This window comes from Pleurodeles waltl, chromosome 1_1 (genome assembly GCF_031143425.1).
Source record: "Pleurodeles waltl isolate 20211129_DDA chromosome 1_1, aPleWal1.hap1.20221129, whole genome shotgun sequence".
Taxonomy (NCBI): Eukaryota; Metazoa; Chordata; class Amphibia; order Caudata; family Salamandridae; genus Pleurodeles; species Pleurodeles waltl.
In genome coordinates, this window is record NC_090436.1 from 718261765 (window position 1) to 718284922 (window position 23158).

Genomic DNA, 23158 nt, shown 5'->3' on the forward strand with positions numbered 1-23158 from the left:
ATCACTCTTATAGTGAAAAAATGTATCAAAAGGAGGGGTCTGGGAATTTTCCAAAATCTACCCTCTCATGGGTCAACATGTTTCGCATCCTGGTGGTCCAAACGGATCCAGTGATGCTTCATCAGGACCTTATATGACTATGTGTATCTCCTAAGTACTAAGGGCCACATATATTTCCGAACAAGGTATACAAGTTACTATAAGCCCGCAATTAGCTGGGGGGAGTAACAATCACTTACATGAACGTGGAACCAGTCGTTCCTAACTCGTGCCCTAGAGAGAGAAGTACAAAAGTTATACCAAAGTAAGCACGAGATATGACTTATGTGTATCATGGGAAAGGAAAGCGACCGTGCAGTACAGTGAAAGTGTTAACTCGTGAACAGCAAACATGCAAATGCTTGTGAATACGAGCTTACCGTCCTAAACTTGAAGACGCGCATCCTAGGAATACACAGACCAATGGTCCAGCGCTAAATGACGTCTACAGAGGAGATGTGGAACAAAAAGTTTAAATGACAAGTAGATTACCCACTCAAATGTCTCAAATGTCCAATAACATAGAGGTCTAATGTGTAATAATGGTAGGTTCTAAATTAGAAACATCACAGGAAACATGGTAGCTCAAACGGGACTGGTACAAGTCATAAGTACTGTATTCTAATCAAATGACTGATGATCAGTAATGAAAGACACGGTGTCTCTGGAAAGCAGAACAAAACACAACAATACAAACATTAGTTCCGTATTGGTAAAAGAGTTTAAACAACAAAAAGTATATGGGATGGTACAAAATATTAGTCAATGTCCCGGTAGAATAACGAGTGTCAACTATGGGGTGGATCACAATAAATATGGAGGTATCACCTTAATCGATGCACCGGTTCATAATAATAGGCCACCAGGTAATAGGTCTAACGGCGAGAAACGCCGGAGAGTATAAGCAGAATCTTGCCTCTTTATAAAGAGCGCAATGCACGTGTGACCGGCCGAGTCCCGAGAGAGAAAACTGGCCTCGGAAATGTAAAAACGGAGATCGGCGGTGCACTTACTTTTGTCTGCTGCTGTGACCAGGACGTAACCTACCCCGGTCCGTGGTTCCCGAAGATTGGAGGGGACCGGGCTGGGGCGTTGAAATGAGCCTTACAACGGAAGCCGGAGAATAGTATTTCCGGCAAGAGGCAAGGTCAGGCAGTCAGGCAACGCGGGAGCGTTGGTCTGAACAAGCTAGAAAGTGAAGAAAGACTACGAAGCGGCCCGGGAAGCAGAAAGGGGGAAATTAATGCAAAGTCTATGAATAGCTCAGAGCACAGATCACAACACTGGATCAGAAGTCACAGGGCTAATAGTATTAAAAAGTCAATAATAATACAAGGGTAACTCCAAGTAAATTATCAGTCAAAGATAGTTGGGACATGGGGTAATGTAAGTTCAAAGTCGAAGGAGGCAAGCTAGTGGAAATCAGCAGTAATGACTTTTCTAGTCAAAAAGTATAAAGAAGAATTATTTAGATAGACAGTTCCAAGGAATGTCATCATTCAAGCCATACACATGGGTGCGTAACTTAAACACCCATCGTTGTTCTAACTCAAACAGAGAGTTAGATGTATTGCGTGAGTCAATTTGTAATACTACCCACCACATGTCGTCAGGGCTATGTCTCTTATCAAGGAAGTGTAGAGCCAGTTTGGTCGTGGCACGGCCACATCTGATGTTACTGCGATGTTCATTAATTCTCAGTTTTACTGCTCTTGTGGTCATACCTATATATTGTAGTTTACATGGGCAGGTGATCATATAAACACAATTCTTTGTGTTGCAATTCGTATGTGTGGATGTCTGTATTGTGGTGAATTCCGATATGTGGGTTGTAATACCTGTAGCGGAATTCCGCCGCCGCAACGGTATTTTGGCGGTCTTCAGCACTACGGAAAGCGGGATTTACCACCAGGGTTGTGATGAGGGCCATACTGATGTGTTTTATATGTACTGACAGTAAAATACTGCCAAATTCGTTTTTTACTGTGCAAGGCCTATCTCTCTCATAGGGTAACATGGGGGCTGCATTTAAATATTATTAAAGAAATGTGGAGTTACATCTTTTAGTAAAGTTTATTTTAGATTGTGTGTTTGAAAATGCCACTTTAGAAAGTAGGCATTTTCTTGCTTAAACCATTCTGTGGCTCTGCCTGTTTGTGGATTCCCTGTCTGAGTCAGTTTGACAGTTGGGCTGTTTGCACCTCTCTCTAGACATTGACACAAAAGGAGCTGGGGTGTAGCCTGCATATCCTGATGAACCATCTGTGCTGGGAGGGAGGGGATGAGTGATCACTTACACCTGAAAGGGCTGTGTCGGCCCTTACACAATGCAGTCTCCAACCCCCTGGTGTGTGTCTGAGACCTGCCTGGGCAAGGCAGAATCTTGAAAACAACAGAGACCTCTCTTTGAAGTAGGCCTATTTCAAAGGCAGAAAGGGGTATAAGAAGAGCACCCCAAACCCCTGAAAATGAGATCACTACTGGAATCAAGAGGAACCTCTGCCAAGTGCTGCCCCTGCCTGTGACTGTTCTTTGTTGGGCTATCCCGAAGTTGCTGCTTCTGCCTGTGAAATGGAACAAAGACTGGACTTTGTGGCATATTCCTGCTTGAGAAGAATCTCCAAGGGCTTGGACTGAGCTTGCCCCCTGTTCTGAAGTCTCAGGGTCATCAAAGGCTTCCCCTACCAGCACCTGCACTCTCTGCTGAGACTCCTTAGGCCCTTGAAAGGAGAAGCTGGTGAAAATCCAAGAAAACCGACTTCAGGCGACTCCGGACCGACGCCACTGTCGAATCCCATTACGCCACCTGCAACCGAATCCGTGGTCCTCGCTGGAGTGCGACGATCCTCACAGGCCCAACAGTGCTGCAGCCCTGCCGAAGTCCGCAAGTCGGTGGAAGTCGCCGAACTACATCTTGACCGCCGGATATCAACTGTGTCCAAAGTGCGTGGATTCAAGGCTTCACACCCATGCTGCCTCATTCCCACCGCTCTGCAGCAAGGACTCGATACCTCATTGTGATGCCTCCGGTCCATCACCCCGCAGCACCGGAACCTGTTCTACCTCGGATCAAGTGTTGCCGCAATCCCCAACCTCGTGCACCAGCTTATTCTCACATTTCACTAAGGCACTGTACCTGGAGGTCTGTGTGACTCCGTACCCGGGGCCATTGGAGTTGGATTTTTGGGAACAACTCCGTCATGACGCCGTTTTATCACCTCATCGAAGCATTTTGTGTTTCTAAGCGCTACATTGGGGTTTTAAACATTCAGAACTTGACTTGTGTATGTTGAATTTTTGTCATTTTGGTCTTGTTTTGTTTAGATAAATATTGGCTATTGTTCTAACCCTGTGTTGAGTCATTTTGTGGTGTTTTTACTGTATTATTGTGTGTTGGTACAAATACTGTACACCTTGTCTCTGAAGTTAAGCCTGCCTGCTCATGCCACGCTACAAAGGGGGTGAGCGGGGGTTAACTGAGGGCGATTCCCCTTTACTCTGACTAGAGTGAGTGTCCTTGCTTGACAGGGGGTAACCTAACTACCAACCAAAGACCCCATTTCTACCATACTGCAAGTGAGTTTGATAAAGAATTTTGTAGGGAGAGTGGGGCTCTGCAAAAGACTGCGTGGGAACGCCAGGAGATCAAAATTCTTTAGGCCATATTTATGAGGGTAGTTGTGTTGCACTTGCACTACGCAACATGGTGCATGCGTGACAATAGCCCAAAATGCAATTTACGAAGCCAGGCATGGCCACCTTGCCTGGCCCTGAGTGGCTTCATAAATCTGGAGTAAAGCAACACAGTGCACATTACTGTGTTGCATTACTCTGCCGCAGGGAGCAGGGGAGCATTTCATGGCTGTTGAGTGGGTGTTCCCACTCAACATCCATGTATTTTGATGCATTTCCAGATTTACTAAAAGTGTTGGACCTGGGAATGTGCCAACATGTAACGCCTTCAAGGGTGAGGCACAACAAGGAGAAATATCTGTGCAGCACATATAAACAGAGGAAAATGCCTCAGGAGATTGTTTTTGTGTAGGAAGGTTAAGATCTGTTTCCACAATTTCCTTGGGATTCAGAGTGGTCTTGTTCGAGGTTGCTGAAATGAACTGTTACCCTGGGAAGGTTTGGGGTTCAGGTGAGTAACTGTGCACTAGCTAGGAATTGGGCCAACATTTCATGATGATGTAGACAGACTCAGGTGGTCATTACAACCCTGGCGGACGGTGTTAAAGGTGCGGCAATATCGCAAACAGGCCGGGGGACAAAAAAAGGGAATTATGACCCTGGCGTAAACCGCCAACAAAGACAGCCACTTTAACACACCGCCCGTCACGGTGGTACTGGCAAGCAGCGCGGCGGTCACCGCCAACAGACAGGCGGAAGACAATGTACCGCCCATAGTATCACAACAGGCCAATCCGCCACCTTTTCTGGGGCGGATTCACCGTGGATAAAAACACGGCGGAAACAGTATCTGCAATGGGAAAACGCTCACCTGAACACATCCCACGAGGAACGAGGACTCCATGGAGCCCGAATTACACATTCTACCGGCCCTTGTATTCCTACTCATCTATGAAGAACAACAGCGGCGTGGCCGAAGACAACGGTGAGTACTGCACCTACGACATGGGGGAGGGGTGGGGGAAAAAGTTAGGGGGACACCCACGAAACACCCCCACCCCCACCCTCGCATATTACAACATACACACCAATGCATCCACAAAAATCACAGTAACAACCCACAATCCCCCCGGAAGAATGCAAAGACAAAGCGAAATCAGTTCAAACATTGTAATGTATCAATATACATGTCTGTAAAAAATATAAAGATATATAAGAAAATCAGGCAGAAATATATACATTACGAGAAGTAGTGCAGATATGCACATATCAATGTCTGTGCACCACTAGTCCAAAAATGCATGGGCGAGGCCCACAAAAGATACCTGACCACAATCGGAGAGAACATTGCCGGGGTATCAGATAGAAATACTGCAGGCACCTCAGGGGGAAGGGAAGGGGTGGCACCTCAGCCGGATGACTGCAAAGCCAGATCCACGACGGGGCTCCATGCCCACTGTGCCATCCTGGGGAGTGCAAAGCCACAGTCTCTCAAGTCTCTACAGTGGGTGGCTTGCCCACTGTGCCATCTTGGGGAGTGCAAAGCCACAGTCTCTCAAGTCTCTACAGTGGGTGGCTTGCCTACTGTGCCATCCTGGGGAGTGCAAAGCCACAGTCTCTCAAGTCTCTACAGTGGGTGGCTTGCCCACTGTGCCATCCTGGGGAGTGCAAAGCCACAGTCTTTCAAGTCTCTACAGTGGGTGGCTTGCCCACTGTGCCATACTGGGGCGTGCAAAGCCACAGTCTCTCAAGTCTCTACAGTGGGTGGCTTGCCCACTGGACCATCCTGGGGAGTGCAAAGCCACAATTTCGCAAGTAGATAATGTAGGAGGCTGGACTGGCTTGTAGTGAGTACAAAGGGGTACTTGCACCTTGCACCAGGCCCAGTTATCCCTTATTAGTGTATAGGGTGTCTAGCAGCTTAGGCTGATAGATAATGGTAGCTTAGCAGAGCAGCTTAGGCTGAACTAGGAGACGTGTGAAGCTACTACAGTACCACCTAGTGTCATATGCACAGTATCGTAAGAAAACACAATACACAGTTATACTAAAAATAAAGGTACTTTATTTTTATGACAATATGCCAAAGTATCTTAGAGTGTACCCTCAGTGAGAGGATAGGAAATATACACAAGATATATATACACAATAGCAAAAATATGCAGTATAGTCTTAGAAAACAGTGCAAACAATGTATAGTTACAATAGGATGCAATGGGGAAACATAGGGATAGGGGCAACACAAACCATATACTCCAAAAGTGGAATGCGAACCACGAATGGACCCCAAACCTATGTGACCTTGTAGAGGGTCGCTGGGACTATTAGAAAATAGTGAGAGTTAGAAAAATAACCCTCCCCAAGACCCTGAAAAGTGAGTGCAAAGTGCACTAAAGTTCCCCTAAGGACAAAGAAGTTGTGTTAGAGGAATAATGCAGGAAAGACACAAACCAACAATGCAACAACTGTGGATTTCCAATCTAGGGTACCTGTGGAACAAGGGGACCAAGTCCAAAAGTCACAAGCAAGTCGGAGATGGGCAAATGCCCAGGAAATGCCAGCTGCGGGTGCAAAGAAGCTTCTACTGGACAGAAGAAGCTGAGGTTTCTGCAGGAACAAAAAGGGCTAGAGACTTCCCCTTTGGTGGACGGATCCCTCTCGCCGTGGAAAGTTGTGCAGAAGTGTTTTCCCGCCGAAAGAACGCCAACAAGCCTTGCTAGCTGCAAATCGTGCGGTTACCGTTTTTGGACGCTGCTGAGGCCCAGAAGGGACCAGGAGGTCGCAAATTGGACCAGCAGAGAGAGGGGACATCGAGCAAGACAAGGAGCCCTCTCTGAAGCAGATAGCACCCGGATAAGTGCCAGAAACAGGCACTACAAGGATGTGTGAAACGGTGCTCACCTGAAGTCGCACAAAGGAGTCCCACGTCGCCGGAGACCAACTTAGAAAGTCGTGCAATGCAGGTTAGAGTGCCGTGGACCCAGGCTTGGCTGTGCACAAAGGATTTCCGCCGGAAGTGCACAGGGGCCGGAGTAGCTGCAAAAGTCACGGTTCCCAACAATGCAGCCCAGCGAGGTGAGGCAAGGACTTACCTCCACCAAACTTGGACTGAAGAGTCACTGGACTGTGGGGGTCACTTGGACAGAGTTGCTGGACTCGAGGGACCTCGCTCGTTGTGCTGAGAGGAGACCCAAGGGACTGGTAATGCAGCTTTTTGGTGCCTGCGGTTGCAGGGGGAAGATTCCGTCGAGCCACGGGAGATTTCTTCGGAGCTTCTGGTGCAGAGAGGAGGCAGACTACCCCCACAGCATGCACAAGCAGGAAAACAGTCGAGAAGGCGGCAGGATCAGCGTTACAGAGTTGCAGTAGTCGTCTTTGCTACTATGTTGCAGGTTTGCAGGCTTCCAGCGCGGTCAGCAGTGGATTCCTTGGCAGAAGGTGAAGAGAGAGATGCAGAGGAACTCGCATGAGCTCTTGCATTCGTTATCTAAAGTTTCCCCAGAGACAGAGACCCTAAATAGCCAGAAAAGAGGGTTTGGCTACTTAGGAGAGAGGATAGGCTACTAACACCTGAAGGAGCCTATCAGAAGGAGTCTCTGACGTCACCTGGTGGCACTGGCCACTCAGAGCAGTCCACTGTGCCAGCAGCACCTCTGTTTCCAAGATGGCAGAGGTCTGGAGCACACTGGAGGAGCTCTGGACACCTCCCAGGGGAGGTGCAGGTCAGGGGAGTGGTCACTCCCCTTTCCTTTGTCCAGTTTCGCGCCAGAGCAGGGCTAAGGGGTCCCCTGAACCGGTGTAGACTGGCTTATGCAGAATTGGGCACATCTGTGCCCAACAAAGCATTTCCAGAGGCTGGGGGAGGCTACTCCTCCCCTGCCTTCACACCATTTTCCAAAGGGAGAGGGTGTCACACCCTCTCTCAGAGGAAGTTCTTTGTTCTGCCATCCTGGGCCAGGCCTGGCTGGACCCCAGGAGGGCAGATGCCTGTCTGAGGGGTTGGCAGCAGCAGCAGCTGCAGTGAAACCCCAGAAAGGGCAGTTTGGCAGTACCAGGGTCTGTGCTACAGACCACTGGGATCATGGGATTGTGCCAACTATGCCAGGATGGCATAGAGGGGGCAATTCCATGATCATAGACATGTTACATGGCCATATTCGGAGTTACCATTGTGCAGCTACATATAGGTAGTGACCTATATGTAGTGCACGTGTGTAATGGTGTCCCCGCACTCACAAAGTTCAGGGAATTGGCTCTGAACAATGTGGGGGCACCTTGGCTAGTGCCAGGGTGCCCTCACACTAAGTAACTTTGCACCTAACCTTTACCAGGTAAAGGTTAGACATATAGGTGACTTATAAGTTACTTAAGTGCAGTGTAAAATGGCTGTGAAATAACGTGGACGTTATTTCACTCAGGCTGCAGTGGCAGGCCTGTGTAAGAATTGTCAGAGCTCCCTATGGGTGGCAAAAGAAATGCTGCAGCCCATAGGGATCTCCTGGAACCCCAATACCCTGGGTACCTCAGTACCATATACTAGGGAATTATACGGGTGTTCCAGTAAGCCAATGTAAATTGGTAAAAATGGTCACTAGCCTGTTAGTGACAATTTGGAAAGAAATGAGAGAGCATAACCACTGAGGTTCTGGTTAGCAGAGCCTCAGTGAGACAGTTAGTCACTACACAGGTAACACATTCAGGCACACTTATGAGCACTGGGGCCCTGGGTTACCAGGGTCCCAGTGACACATACAACTAAAACAACATATATACAGTGAAAAATGGGGGTAACATGCCAGGCAAGATGGTACTTTCCTACACAACCCCCCCCCAAACGAAGGACAATAAGACTAGCCATGACCTGATGAGTCTTCATTGTCTAAGTGGAAATATCTGGAGAGTCCATCTGCATTGGAGTGGCTACTCCCAGGTCTATGTTCCACTGTATAGTCCATTCCCTGTAGGGATATGGACCACCTCAACAATTTAGGATTTTCACCTTTCATTTGTTTTAGCCAAAGTAGAGGTTTGTGGTCAGTCTGAACAATGAAGTGAGTGCCAAACAGGTATGGCCTCAACTTCTTCAGTGCCCAGACCACAGCAAAGGCCTCCCTCTCAATGGCAGACCAACGCTTTTCTCTAGGGGTCAACCTCCTACTAATAAAAGCAACAGGTTGATCCTGGCCCTCAGAATTAAGTTGTGATAGGACTGCCCCTACTCCTAATTCAGATGCATCAGTTTGGACATAGAATTTTTTAGAGTAACAAGGGCTTTTCAGGACAGGTGCAGAGCACAAGGCCTGCTTCAGCTCCTCAAAAGCTTTCTGACAGTTTGCTGTCCATAATACCTTTTTAGGCATTTTCTTGGATGTGAGGTCATTAAGAGGGGCTGCAATGGAGCCATAGTTCTTAATGAACCTCCTGTAATACCCAGTGAGGCCTAGGAAGGCTCTCACCTGAGTCTGAGTGGTAGGGGGAACCCAATCAATAATTGTTTGGATTTTCCCCTGAAGTGGTGCAATCTGTTCCCCACCAACAAGGTGTCCCAGATAAACCACCTTACCCTGCCCTATCTGGCACTTTGAAGCCTTGATAGTGAGGCCTGCCTTTTGCAGGGCCTCCAAAACTTTCCATAGGTGGACCAGGTGATCATCCCAGCTGGAGCTAAAGACAGCTATATCGTCCAAATATGCTGCACTGAAAGCTTCCAGCCCTTGCAGGACTGTGTTCACCAACCTCTGAAAAGTGGCAGGTGCATTTTTCAAACCAAGAGGCATTACAGTAAACTGGTAATGTCCTCCAATGGTTGAAAATGCAGTCTTAGGTTTAGCATTTTCTGACAATTTGATCTGCCAATACCCTGCAGTCAAGTCAAAAGTGCTTAGATACTTGGCAGATGCCAGTGTATCTATGAGCTCATCTGCCCTGGGTATAGGGTGAGCATCAGTTTTGGTTACCAAGTTGAGACCTCTATAGTCTACACAAAACCGCATTTCCTTCTTTCCATCTTTGGAATGGGGTTTTGGTACCAGTACCACAGGAGAAGCCCATGGACTGTCAGAGTGCTCAACTACTCCTAGTTCTAACATTTTCTGGACCTCTTGCTTTATGCAGTCCCTGACATGGTCAGGCTGCCTATAGATCTTACTTTTGACAGGTAAACTGTCTCCAGTATCTATAGTGTGCTCACACCAAGAAGTGGTACCTGGCACAGTAGAGAAGAGTTCAGAGAATTGATCTAGGAGATTAATGCAATTATCTTTCTGCTCAGCAGTAAGACAATCAGCCAAAACTACACCTTCCACAAGAGCATCTTGTTCTGTGGAAGAGAAGAGATCAGGTAGAGGATCACTGTCTTCTTCCTGTCCCTCATCAGTTGCCATGAGCAGGGTGAGATCAGCCCTGTCATAGTAGGGTTCCAGGCGGTTGACATGGAGCACCCTAAGGGGACTCCTGGCAGTGCCTAAGTCAACTAAATAGGTGACTTCTCCCTTCTTTTCAACAATTGTGTGGGGACCACTCCATTTATCTTGGAGTGCTCTTGGGGCCACAGGCTCCAAGACCCACACTTTCTGCCCTGGTTGGTACTGAACCAAAACAGCCTTCTGATCATGCCATTGCTTCTGGAGCTCTTGGCTGGCCTGAAGTTTTTTACTGGCCTTTTTCATGTACTCAGCCATCCTTGATCTGAGGCCAAGTACATAATCCACAATATCCTGCTTAGGAGCTTTTAAAGGTTGTTCCCAACCCTCCTTTACAAGTGTGAGTGGACCCCTAACAGGGTGTCCAAAAAGAAGTTCAAAGGGGCTGAAGCCCACTCCTTTCTGGGGTATCTCCCTGTAGGCAAAAAGGAGGCATGGTAGAAGGATATCCCATCTCCTGCGGAGTTTTTCAGGGAGACCCATAATCATGCCTTTGAGAGTTTTATTAAATCTCTCCACCAGTCCATTTGTTTGTGGATGATAGGGTGTTGTGAACTTGTAAGTTACACCACACTCCTTCCACATGGCCTTTAAGTATGCAGACATGAAATTGCTTCCCCTGTCTGATACCACTTCCTTTGGGAAGCCCACCCTGGAAAATATTCCCAGGAGGGCCTTTGCCACTGCAGGTGCTGTAGTGGTCCTTAAAGGAATAGCTTCAGGATATCTTGTGGCATGGTCCACTACCACCAAGATAAATCTATTGCCTGAAGCAGTAGGAGGGTCAAGGGGGCCAACTATGTCAACCCCTACCCTTTCAAAGGGAACCCCAACCACAGGCAGTGGAATAAGGGGTGCCTTTGGGGTGCCACCTGTCTTGCCACTGGCTTGACAGGTTTCACAGGACTTACAAAATTCCTTTGTGTCCTCAGACATCCTAGGCCAATGAAACAATGGAACCAGTCTGTCCCAAGTTTTCATTTGACCCAGGTGCCCAGCTAGGGGAATGTCATGTGCCAGGGTTAGGAGGAACTTTCTGTACTCCTGAGGAATCACTAATCTCCTGGCAGCTCCAGGTTTAGGATCCCTATGCTCAGTGTACAAGAGGTTGTCCTCCCAGTAAACTCTGTGAGAGTCACTGACATCCCCATTAGCCTGTTTGACAGCTTGCTGTCTGAGACCCTCTAATGTGGGACAGGTTTGCTGTGCCACACTCAGCTCCTCTCTGGCAGGCCCCCCTTCACCCAAAAGCTCAGCAGTGTCTGCTTCCAGCTCCTCTGGTGTAGGTTCTGCACAGGGAGGGAATTCTTCTTCCTCAGAAGTAGAATCCACTGTAGAGGGAGGGATAGTAGGAAGTGGTTTGCTTCTACTAGCCCTAGCTTTAGGGAGCACTTGGTCCATTGTTCCAGGATCCAAGCTTCCCTGTCCTTTTTGCTTTTTGGCCTGAGCCCTTGTCAAAGCAAAAATATGCCCTGGGATGCCCAGCATTGCTGCATGGGCCTCCAACTCCACATCTGACCAAGCTGATGTCTCCAAATCATTCCCTAATAGACAGTCTACAGGTAAATCTGAAGCTACCACAACTTTCTGTGGACCAGTAACCCCCCCCCAGTTGAGATTAACAACAGCCATGGGGTGGCTAAGTGTGTTGTTGTGAGCATCGGTTACTTGGTACTGGTGACCAAGTAGGTGTTGTTCAGGGTGGACCAGTTTCTCTATGACCATAGTCACACTGGCACCAGTGTCCCTGTAGGCCTGAACCTCAACACCATTTATTAGGGGTAGCTGCTTGTACTTATCCATATTAAGGGGACAAGCAACTAAGGTGGCTAAATCAATAGCCCCCTCAGAGACTAACACAGCCTCTGTGGCCTCCCTAACAAGGCCAACCCCAACTAAGTTACCAATAGTGAGCCCAGCTACTCCCTTGGATTGGCTATTAGTAGGTTTGCTCCCACCACCACTGCTATTAGTAGGGACACTAGGTGTAGCAGTAGGGGTTGTAGTGGTAGGAGGCTTGGTGCCTTTCTTTGGACAACTGGGATCTGTTGTCCAATGGCCTTTTATTTTACATAAATAGCACCATGGTTTCTTTTCCTTGTTCTGATTAAAAGAGGATTTGGGCCCACCACCCCCACCAGAGTGTTTTTGTGGGCCTGATGAAGACTCATTTTTAGATTTGTCCCCACCCTTGTCAGAAGACTTACCATCCTTCTTTTTGTTGCCATCTTTGTCACCCCCTGTATGAACTTTTCTGTTCACCCTTGTTCTGACCCATTTGTCTGCCTTCTTTCCCAATTATTGGGGAGAGGTCAGATCAGAGTCCACCAAGTACTGGTGCAACAAATCAGACACACAATTATTAAGAATATGCTCTCTCAGGATCAAGTTATACAGGCTGTCATAATCAGTAACTTTACTGCCATGTAACCACCCCTCCAAGGCCTTCACTGAATGGTCAATGAAATCAACCCAGTCTTGTGAAGACTCCTTTTTGGTCTCTCTGAACTTTATCCTGTATTGTTCAGTGGTTAAGCCATAACCATCCAGGAGTGCATTCTTAAGAACTTGGAAATGATTAGCATCATTTTCTTTCACAGTAAGGAGCCTATCCCTCCCTTTTCCACTAAATGATAGCCATAGGATAGCAGCCCACTGCCTTTGAGGGACATCCTGTACAACACAGGCCCTCTCAAGTGCAGCAAACCACTTGTTAATGTCATCCCCCTCCTTGTAAGGGGAAACTATCTTGTGCAGATTCCTGGAATCATGCTCTTTTACAGGATGACTATGGGGAATACTGCTGCTGCCACCATGGGTTTCTAAACCCAGTTTCTGTCTCTCCTTCTCTACTTCTAAAGTCTGTCTATCCAAATCCAGCTGTTGCTTCTTGAGCTTCAGTCTGGTTTGTTCCACTCTCAATCTATTGAGCTCCCTTTCTAACAATCTGTCATCAGGGTGGGTGGGAGGGACATGCCTTGAAACAGAAGTATGGTGAGAATGGACAGAAGGAGACCTGTCCCTTACAGAAGCCACCCTAACAGCTTGGCTAACAGAAACATCACTACCAGTATGGTGAGAATAAATGCTTTTGCTATGATGTGAGACAACACTATTTATATGGTGTGGCTCATCATCATTACCAACTATGCTAGACTGTCTAGTAATGGGCAGGCTAGGAAGTTTCTTTCCTGAATCTTTTCCTGGGGGAGTCCCTGGATCAGATTGAGAACCATTAGCTACTTTTTCAACAGATGGGGCACTTATGGCCTTATCCTGTACTCTAAGCATGTTAATTAACAGTTCTAAGGAAGGATTCTTCCCTACACTCAAACCTCTCTCTATGCAGAGACTCCTTGCTCCTTTCCAGCTAAGGTGATCATATGCAAGTTTGGACAGATCAACATTTTGGCCTGTGCCAGACATTTTTAGAGAGAGTTAAAGTGATAGTAAAAGATAAAAAGTTTGTCAGAGCTTTTAGAAAGACATAGAAAAAAAACTTTTTAAACTTTTAAGAACTTTTTGAAAGTTTAGAAGTACTTTTCAGCACTTAGGAAAGAGTGAAAAGAGGAAATGCAAAACTTTTTGGCTATGTGTATATACACTGACCTTGTTTTGTATATTTTTCTCTTATGAAAAGTACAATGACAAGAGTGGTAAGTAGTCTCAAAGCACTTATCCCACCGCTGCACAACCAATGTAGGAGGCTGGACTGGCTTGTAGTGAGTACCAAGGGGTACTTGCACCTTGCACCAGGCCCAGTTATCCCTTATTGGTGTATAGGGTGTGTTGCAGCTTAGGCTGATAGATAATGGTAGCTTAGCAGAGCAGCTTAGGCTGAACTAGGAGACGTGTGAAGCTACTACAGTACCACCTAGTGTCATATGCACAATATCATAAGAAAACACAATACACAGTTATACTAAAAATAAAGGTACTTTATTTTTATGACAATATGCCAAAGTATCTTAGAGTGTACCCTCAGTGAGAGGATAGGAAATATACACAAGATATATATACACAATAGCAAAAATATGCAGTATAGTCTTAGAAAACAGTGCAAACAATGTATAGTTACAATAGGATGCAATGGGGAAACATAGGGATAGGGGCAACACAAACCATATACTCCAAAAGTGGAATGCGAACCACGAATGGACCCCAAACCTATGTGACCTTGTAGAGGGTCGCTGGGACTATTAGAAAATAGTGAGAGTTAGAAAAATAACCCTCCCCAAGACCCTGAAAAGTGAGTGCAAAGTGCACTAAAGTTCCCCTAAGGACAAAGAAGTCGTGTTAGAGGAATAATGCAGGAAAGACACAAACCAACAATGCAACAACTGTGGATTTCCAATCTAGGGTACCTGTGGAACAAGGGGACCAAGTCCAAAAGTCACAAGCAAGTCGAAGATGGGCAAATGCCCAGGAAATGCCAGCTGCGGGTGCAAAGAAGCTTCTACTGGACAGAAAAAGCTGAGGTTTCTGCAGGAACAAAAAGGGCTAGAGACTTCCCCTTTGGTGGACGGATCTCTCTCGCCGTGGAGAGTCGTGCAGAAGTGTTTTCCCGCCGAAAGAAAGCCAACAAGCCTTGCTAGCTGCAAATTGTGCGGTTAGCATTTTTGGACGCTGCTGAGGCCCAGGAGGGACCAGGAGGTCGCAAATTGGACCAGCAGAGAGAGGGGACGTCGAGCAAGACAAGTAGCCCTCTCTAAAACAGATAGCACCCGGAGAAGTGCCAGAAACAGGCACTACGAGGATGCGTGAAACGGTGCTCACCTGAAGTCGCACAAAGGAGTCCCACGTCGCCGGAGACCAACTTAGAAAGTCGTGCAATGCAGGTTAGAGTGCTGTGGACCCAGGCTTGGCTGTGCACAAAGGATTTCCGCCGGAAGTGCACAGGGGCCGGAGTAGCTGCAAAAGTCGCGGTTCCCAGCAATGCAGCCCAGCGAGGTGAGGCAAGGACTTACCTCCACCAAACTTGGACTGAAGAGTCACTGGACTGTGGGGGTCACTTGGACAGAGTCGCTGGATTCGAGGGACCTCGCTCGTCATGCTGAGGGGAGACCCAAGGGACCGGTAATGCAGCTTTTTGGTGCCTGCGGTTGCAGGGGGAAGATTCCGTCGAGCCACGGGAGATTTCTTCGGAGCTTCTGGTGCAGAGAGGAGGCAGACTACCCCCACAGCATGCACAAGCAGGAAAACAGTCGAGAAGGCGGCAGGATCAGCGTTACAGAGTTGCAGTAGTCGTCTTTGCTACTATGTTGCAGGTTTGCAGTATTCCAGCGCGGTCAGCAGTCGATTCCTTGGCAGAAGGTGAAGAGAGAGATGCAGAGGAACTCGGATGAGCTCTTGCATTCGTTATCTAAAGTTTCCCCAGAGACAGAGACCCTAAATAGCCAGAAAAGAGGGTTTGGCTACTTACGAGAGAGGATAGGCTACTAACACCTGAAGGAGCCTATCAGAAGGAGTCTCTGGCGTCACCTGGTGGCACTGGCCACTCAGAGCAATCCAGTGTGCCAGCAGCACCTCTGTTTCCAAGATGGCAGAGGTCTGGAGCACACTGGAGGAGCTCTGGACACCTCCCAGGGGAGGTGCAGGTCAGGGGAGTGGTCACTCCCCTTTCCTTTGTCCAGTTTCACGCCAGAGCAGGGCTAAGGGGTCCCCTGAACCGGTGTAGACTGGCTTATGCAGAATTGGGCACATCTGTGCCCAACAAAGCATTTCCAGAGGCTGGGGGAGGCTACTCCTCCCGTGCCTTCACACCATTTTCCAAAGGGAGAGGGTGTCACACCCTCTCTCAGAGTAAGTTCTTTGTTCTGCCATCCTGGGCCAGGCCTGGCTGGACCCCAGGAGGGCAGATGCCTGTCTGAGGGGTTGGCAGCAGCAGCAGCTGCAGTGAAACCCCAGAAAGGGCAGTTTGGCAGTACCAGGGTCTGTGCTACAGACCACTGGGATCATGGGATTGTGCCAACTATGCCAGGATGGCATAGAGGGGGCAATTCCATGATCATAGACATGTTACATGGCCATATTCGGAGTTACCATTGTGCAGCTACATATAGGTAGTGACCTATATGTAGTGCACGTGTGTAATGGTGTCCCCGCACTCACAAAGTTCAGGGAATTGGCTCTGAACAATGTGGGGGCACCTTGGCTAGTGCCAGGGTGCCCTCACACTAAGTAACTTTGCACCTAACCTTTACCAGGTAAAGGTTAGACATATAGGTGACTTATAAGTTACTTAAGTGCAGTGTAAAATGGCTGTGAAATAACGTGGACGTTATTTCACTCAGGCTGCAGTGGCAGGCCTGTGTAAGAATTGTCAGAGCTCCCTATGGGTGGCAAAAGAAATGCTGCAGCCCATAGGGATCTCCTGGAACCCCAATACCCTGGGTACCTCAGTACCATATACTAGGGAATTATAAGGGTGTTCCAGTAAGCCAATGTAAATTGGTAAAAATGGTCACTAGCCTGTTAGTGACAATTTGGAAAGAAATGAGAGAGCATAACCACTGAGGTTCTGGTTAGCAGAGCCTCAGTGAGACAGTTAGTCACTACACAGGTAACACATTCAGGCACACTTATGAGCACTGGGGCCCTGGGTTACCAGGGTCCCAGTGACACATACAACTAAAACAACATATATACAGTGAAAAATGGGGGTAACATGCCAGGCAAGATGGTACTTTCCTACAGATAACATCCGCCAGTGGCTCTGGAGGGGGACTGGTGCCCAGACTGGATTAGTCTCCCCGTGAAAGCTCCTGTCCCGTCACTGTCCCAGCTGCACATGGGATAAGGATGCTTGATGTGGCGGTCTTTTCATTCTTACCCGGTGCATGCCCTGTTCAGCGGTGCTTTGCCATGGCGGTTCTGGACTGTTCAGCTGTGCTTTGCCATGGCGGTCCCTGGACTGTTCAGCGGTGCTTTGCCATGGCGGTTCTGGACTGTTCAGCGGTGCTTTGCCATGGCGGTCCCTGGACTGTTCAGCGGTGCTTTGCAATGGCGGTCCCTGGACTGTTCAGCGGTGCTTTGCCATGGCGATTCTGGACTGTTCAGCGGTGCTTTGCCATGGCGGTTCTGGACTGTTCAGCGGTGCTTTGCCATGGCGGTTCTGGAACGGACATTGGAGTGTGACATGACGTTCCCTAGACTGGGCATAGGTGTGTGGCATGACGTTCCCTCATAGCCCACCTGGGCTGTGGAAGCCGGGTCCCTCCTGGGCACTGACTACGGCGGTGGCGGTGGTCTCCTGACCAGTGACGATACTTGGGCCCTCCTGGGCTATGACTCCGGCGGTGGCGGTGGTCTCCTGACCAGTGATGATACTTGGGCCCTCCTGGGCTATGACTCCGGCGGTGGCCTCCTGACCAGTGACGATACTTGGGTCCTCCTGGGCTATGACTCCGGCGGTGGTCTCCTGACCAGTGACGATACTTGGGCCCTCCTGGGCTATGACTCCAGCGGTGGTCTCCGGACCAGTGACAACGGTGCTGGCAGTGGCGTCTCGACCGCCGGGAATGATGCCGCCCTTCTCCACCGTGATACTCACAACAGGCTGGGCAGAATTCCTCTGGCCCTTCCCCACCTTTGGTGGAGTCACAGCTGACTCTCCAATCCTCTTGGAACCCCTGTGAGTTGTTTTCCCACCAGGAGTCTTCAAACGGTCCCGTCATCCACTCTCCAATTTCAGAGCCTTTACAGGGGGTGGGCTGCCAGTGCCTTGGCTCCGGGTCATACTGCCTGCCCTGGTGGCCGGTGCACTCCACATACCTTGAACAGGCACCACTGGTATTGGAGCCTTTTTACCTGAGGTGCTACGATGGGACTGATGAATTGGAGGGGGGGTGGGGGTAAAAAGGTCAACTTTACAGAGGGACAGTTTCTGACGAACACTGGGATGGGTAGTTGGAGGGGGTCTGGGAGTGGAGGAAGAGGAGTGGTTGTAGGAGGTGTCACTTTAGGTGATTTGGGTGCAGGTGCAGGTACTGGAGGCTGTCGTGAGGTGGATGGATGTTGGTTGTGTGGTTGCCGGCGTTTGTGTACTTTGGGAGGGGGCGTCACAGACACAATGGGAGAGGACACAGGGGACGTGTAAATGGGAGTGGAGGTGGTGAGTGCAGGTGAGCGGCTTGTGGTGCTGGGTGTCCTGGTGCGATTACTGGTGCCTGTAGATGTGGTGCATGCAGGTGTGTGTGTAGACGAGACTGGGAGGGAGGAGGGACAAGAGGAGGAGGGGGACACAGTGGAGGCAGTGGATGTTGCTGTGTCTGTATGTGGGTGAGGATTGCGTGAGTGCCTGTGGGTTGTGTGGTGCCTATGTTTGCTTGAGCTACTTGTGTGTGCTGACTTGTGTGCATGCTGGTCTGTAGGTGTGCTTGGGATGGGCTGGGGTACAGGGGATTGGGTCTGGGTGGAGGAGGTTGGAGGGGAGAGGCTAGACACAGGGACAATGGCTGCCATCAGTGCTGAGGCCAGAGATTGCAGGGTTCGCTGAAGGACAGCCGGACCAGAATGAATGCCCTCCAGGAATGCATTACCGTGTTGCAACTCTCGTTCTACACCCTGGATGGCATTCACAATGGTAGACTGCCCAACAGTGAGTAACCTGAGGAGGTCAATGGCCTCCTCACTGAGGGCAGCAGAGGTGACTGGGGCAGGGCCTGAGGTGCCTGGGACGAAGGTGATGCCCACCCTCCTGGGTGAGCGGGCACGGGGCGAACGCTGAGGGGCTGCTGGGAGGGCGGTGCTGGTAGGGGAGGTGGCGGCTATACCTGTAGAAGTGGGGCGCACAAATGGTGCCGCCACCACAAGGGAGCCCCCATCGGCAGACGAGTCCGTGTCGCTGGTTGGTGATCCGGTGGCCGACGTGAAGCTCCCCTCGCCCTCCGTCCCACTGGTGCATTCAGAGTCCGTGGTGTGGCCCTCCATGGCCATGTGGGATGCAGCTCCCTCGTGCTCCGGTGCCACTGTACCTCCGCCTGATGATGCTAATGTACAAAAGAACAGGGAGAGCAAAAAACGGGGGGGGAGACAGAAGAAGAACAGGTTGAGTGCATGGCATACCGCTACCGTTGGCGGACAAGACAGACACAGCAGCCCCCTGCATTACGCCGTGCTCCTGGCCTCTGCATATGCAATTCCTGGGATATGGCCTACATGGCTATGGTGGACATCTGCACACATGGATGCCACAGGGGCAACTATACCTGTACTTGGCACTCTACTGAGGTGGGGTAGAGTTCCACATGGGCTGCATTACAGAGGGGCCTAGTCTTCGTGTTTCTGGCTGGCCTAGGTACACCCACAGACCTCCTCCCCCACCCAGACCCCTCTACTGCGCGCAAAGTCCGCAGAATGAGGTTGTACTCACCCCCTTGTGTCTGCTGTGATGCCCTCAAGCGCTAATCCAACTCCGGGTAGGCCACCGCCAGGATCCGGAACATCAGGGGGGTCATGGTGCGACGGGCACCCCTCCCACGTTGGGAGGCCATCCCCAGCTGAGCCTCCGCCGTCTTCATACTGCAGCGGCGAATGTCCTCCCATCTTTTCCGGCAGTGGGTGCCCCATCTCTGGTGGGCCCCCAGGGTCCGGACCTCCTTGGTGATGGCACGCCAAATGTCCCTCTTCTGGTGAGCGCTGACCTACATGACATGCACAAGGGAAGACGAAAAGTAATTACCAACTGCACCGTCCATGTGAGTGGCCCCCTCCCTACTCTAGCCATGTGGCCCATTCATTCACATGCATTAATGTTCCATGAACTCTGCACCCTTCCCTCTTACAACCAGCCCTCTCCACCCAGGCTTAGCCCATACAACGTGCTCCCTGTGTACTAACCTGTTGGTCTGGAGGACCGTAGAGTAGCGTGTACTGGGGGAGGACCCCGTCTACTAGTTTCTCCAACTCCTGAGCAGTGAAGGCAGGGGCCCTTTCCCCAGACGCAGCAGCCATCGTCGCTTCCAGACCTAGGTCACAGCAGCACTTGCAGTGTAGGTCCTCTCCTGTCGAAGGTCAGGTATCTAGTGATTGAACAGATAGAAAATTGCGGTGACGTCCGCGGCGGTGACGTCCGCGGCGGTGCATATCATCACCGCCGGCGCACCTGTTCATTGGCTCCTGGGACCCATAGGGTCCAATGTTAACCAATGCAGCATTGCGCCGCGGTCTACGACCGCCTACCGCGACGGTGTGCAACGCCAGCGCTGTTACCCCACAATCCCATTGTTCCAGTTTAGAGGTCAGGCAGCCGCCATTTCAGGGGCCCACATGGCTTCATTTACCTCTGCGTCACACATAGCTAGCCCTACACTCAACACACATACAGGAAGGGTTTTGTGTTTGGTGTAGTCTTCTGTGTAACTGTGGGTACATACCTGGAGGAAAATTGACTTTATCGTCGCTGTTTTCCTTCATAGGCGCCGTCAGCTGGGACATGTGAGAAGATGGCGGAATCCTCCGGTGTACCGACCGCTGGTGGACCTGTTGACAATGGAAGAGCGACATGTAAACGTGACCTACAGGTTTGACAATCCAGGAACTATGTACCCAGTTGGAGCCAGACCTGATGTCACCAATCCGCCATCCCACTGGAATCCCCCCTGACGTGCAGGTGCTGTCAGTGCTCCATTTCCATGCAAGTGGGTCTTTTCAGACTACAGTGGCCATGGCATCAGGGATGTCCCAGCCTATGTTTTCCAACCTCTTGTCCAGAGTGTTGTCTGCCCTGCTGAAACACGTAAGGAGATACATCATTTTCCCTCAGGTGGAAGATTTGCCCACAGTTAAAGGTGACTTCTATGCCCTTGGACATATCCCCAACGTCATAGGTGCCATTGATGGTACCCATGTAACTCTGGTCCCCCCCCCCACAGGAGTGAACAGGTGTACAGAAACAGGAAGAGTTATCATTCCATGAATGTTCAGATGGTCTGTTTGGCAGACCAGTACATCTCCCAGGTTAATGCTATGTTCCCTGGCTCAGTGCATGTCGCCTACATCCTGCGGAATAGCAACATCCCTGATATGATGGGTCAACTCCAGAGGCACCGTGTATGGCTATTGGGGGACTCTGGATACCCCAACCTTTCCTGGCTATTGACCCCAGTGAGGAATCCCAGGACCAGGGCAGAGGAACGGTACAATGAGGCCCATGGGCGGACTAGGAGGGTGATCGAACGCACCTTTGGCCTCCTTAAGGCCAGGTTCAGGTGCCTCCATATGACAGGTGGTTCCCTATTCTACTCACCAAAGAAGGTGTGCCAGATCATCATCACCTGCTCGATGCTTCATAATTTGGCTTTGCGACGCCAGGTGCCTTTTCTGCAGGAGGATGGTCCAGATGACGGTGTTGTGGCAGCTGTGGAGCCTGTGGAGCCTGTGGACAGTGATGAGGAGGAAGCTGAGGAAGAAGACAACGACAACAGGGAGTCAGTCATACGGCAATATTTCCAGTGACACACAGGTGAGAAAATTTTCTGTTTGAACATTACATTCACTGTCACACATCTTCCTCTATCCTGTGTGTAATTTATTGGGATTATTTGGTAATTGAGCTGTTTCTTTCCATTACGGTTTCACAGGTGTGGTTACCAACGTGTGTCATCTACTTGCATCCTTCAAGGACTTTTGATGTGTGACATTGGTATGTTGCCTTTACATCTCACAACACATTTTGACACTGTCATAGATATTACTATTTAACAATTCATAGAGTGACTCCAGATTGTTTTGTGTTTCAAGGGTGTTTATTGAAGTGCTCAGAAATGGGAGGGGGTTGTAAAATGAGGATGGGAGATGGCGGAGAAATGTCCATGGCAGAGTCCAGTCTATTAGTCTCACAGGTGCACTGCCCATATGGGCATAGGAAGTGGAGCTGGGGCAGTTCAGGTATGGACAGGGTAACAAAGTGGGACAGTGGGGGTACAATCAGGGTGGTCTCATTTCCTGGCGGGGGTCTTGCCATCTTGCTCTGTACTGTTCCTGGCTCTCAGGGACCGCTTGCATGGTGGTTGTCCGTCTGCAGGGGGTGGGGTGCTGGTGTGGTGGTCCTGTGGTGGGGCGTCCTGTCCACTAGCGCCGGCAGAGGTGGTGGACAGTTCATCGTCCTGGCTAGTGTCAGGGGCCCCTTGCAGTGCCACAGTGTCCCTCAGGGTCTGCTGTATGTCCTTCAGCACCACTACGATGGTGCCCAGGGCGGAGCTGATGGTCCTGAGCTCCTCCATGAACCCCAAATACTGGTCCTACTGCAGGCGCTGGGTCTCCTGAAACTTTACCAGGACCGTCGCCATCGTCTCCTGGGAGTGGTGGTATGCTCCCATGATGGAGGTGAGGGCCTCGTGGAGAGTGGGTTCCCTTGGCCTGTCTGCCCCCTGTCGCACAGCAGCCCTCCCAGTTCCCCTGTGTTCCTGTGCCTCCATCCCTTGGACTGTGTGCCCACTACCACTGCCCCCAGGTCCCTGTTGTTGTTGGGGTGGTGGGTTACCCTGGGTTCCCTGTAGTGGTGGACACACCGCTGATTGACCTGTCCTGGGTACGGAGGTTTGGGCACGCTGGGTGGGTGCTGTGCTGGTGTTACCAGAGGGTGTAAGGTCAGTGTTGGGCTGTGCCTGTGCAAGGGGATCCGACTGTCCCGAGGACCACGATGGTACGGGCTGGTCATCAGGATCCAGTAGGGCAGAGCTGCTATCGTCACTGTGGGCCTCTTCTGGGGGTGGAGTGGTGTTGTCTGGACCCTCTGGTGTGGTGACGGTCCTTCGTGTTCCTGCAGGGGCATAAGAGCATGATTAATGCATTTGTGTGTGTGATGGTGTGCAATGGGTGGGTGTCTGTGTACTCCAGTGCAGGCATTCCTGTGTGGGGGCTTGTGTGATGATGGTTAGGGGGTTGTTCTGGGTATGTGCAGTGGGCATGCTTAGGTGATAGGTGTCCATGCTTAGTTGTGTCATGCAGGGCTTGGTGTTGGGATGTGTAGTATGTGTTATGAATACATTAGTGAGGATTTGAGGTGATAGGGGAGGGGGTGATGGTGGGGGTGGGGGTGTGTGATAGCATGCAGGTAGGAT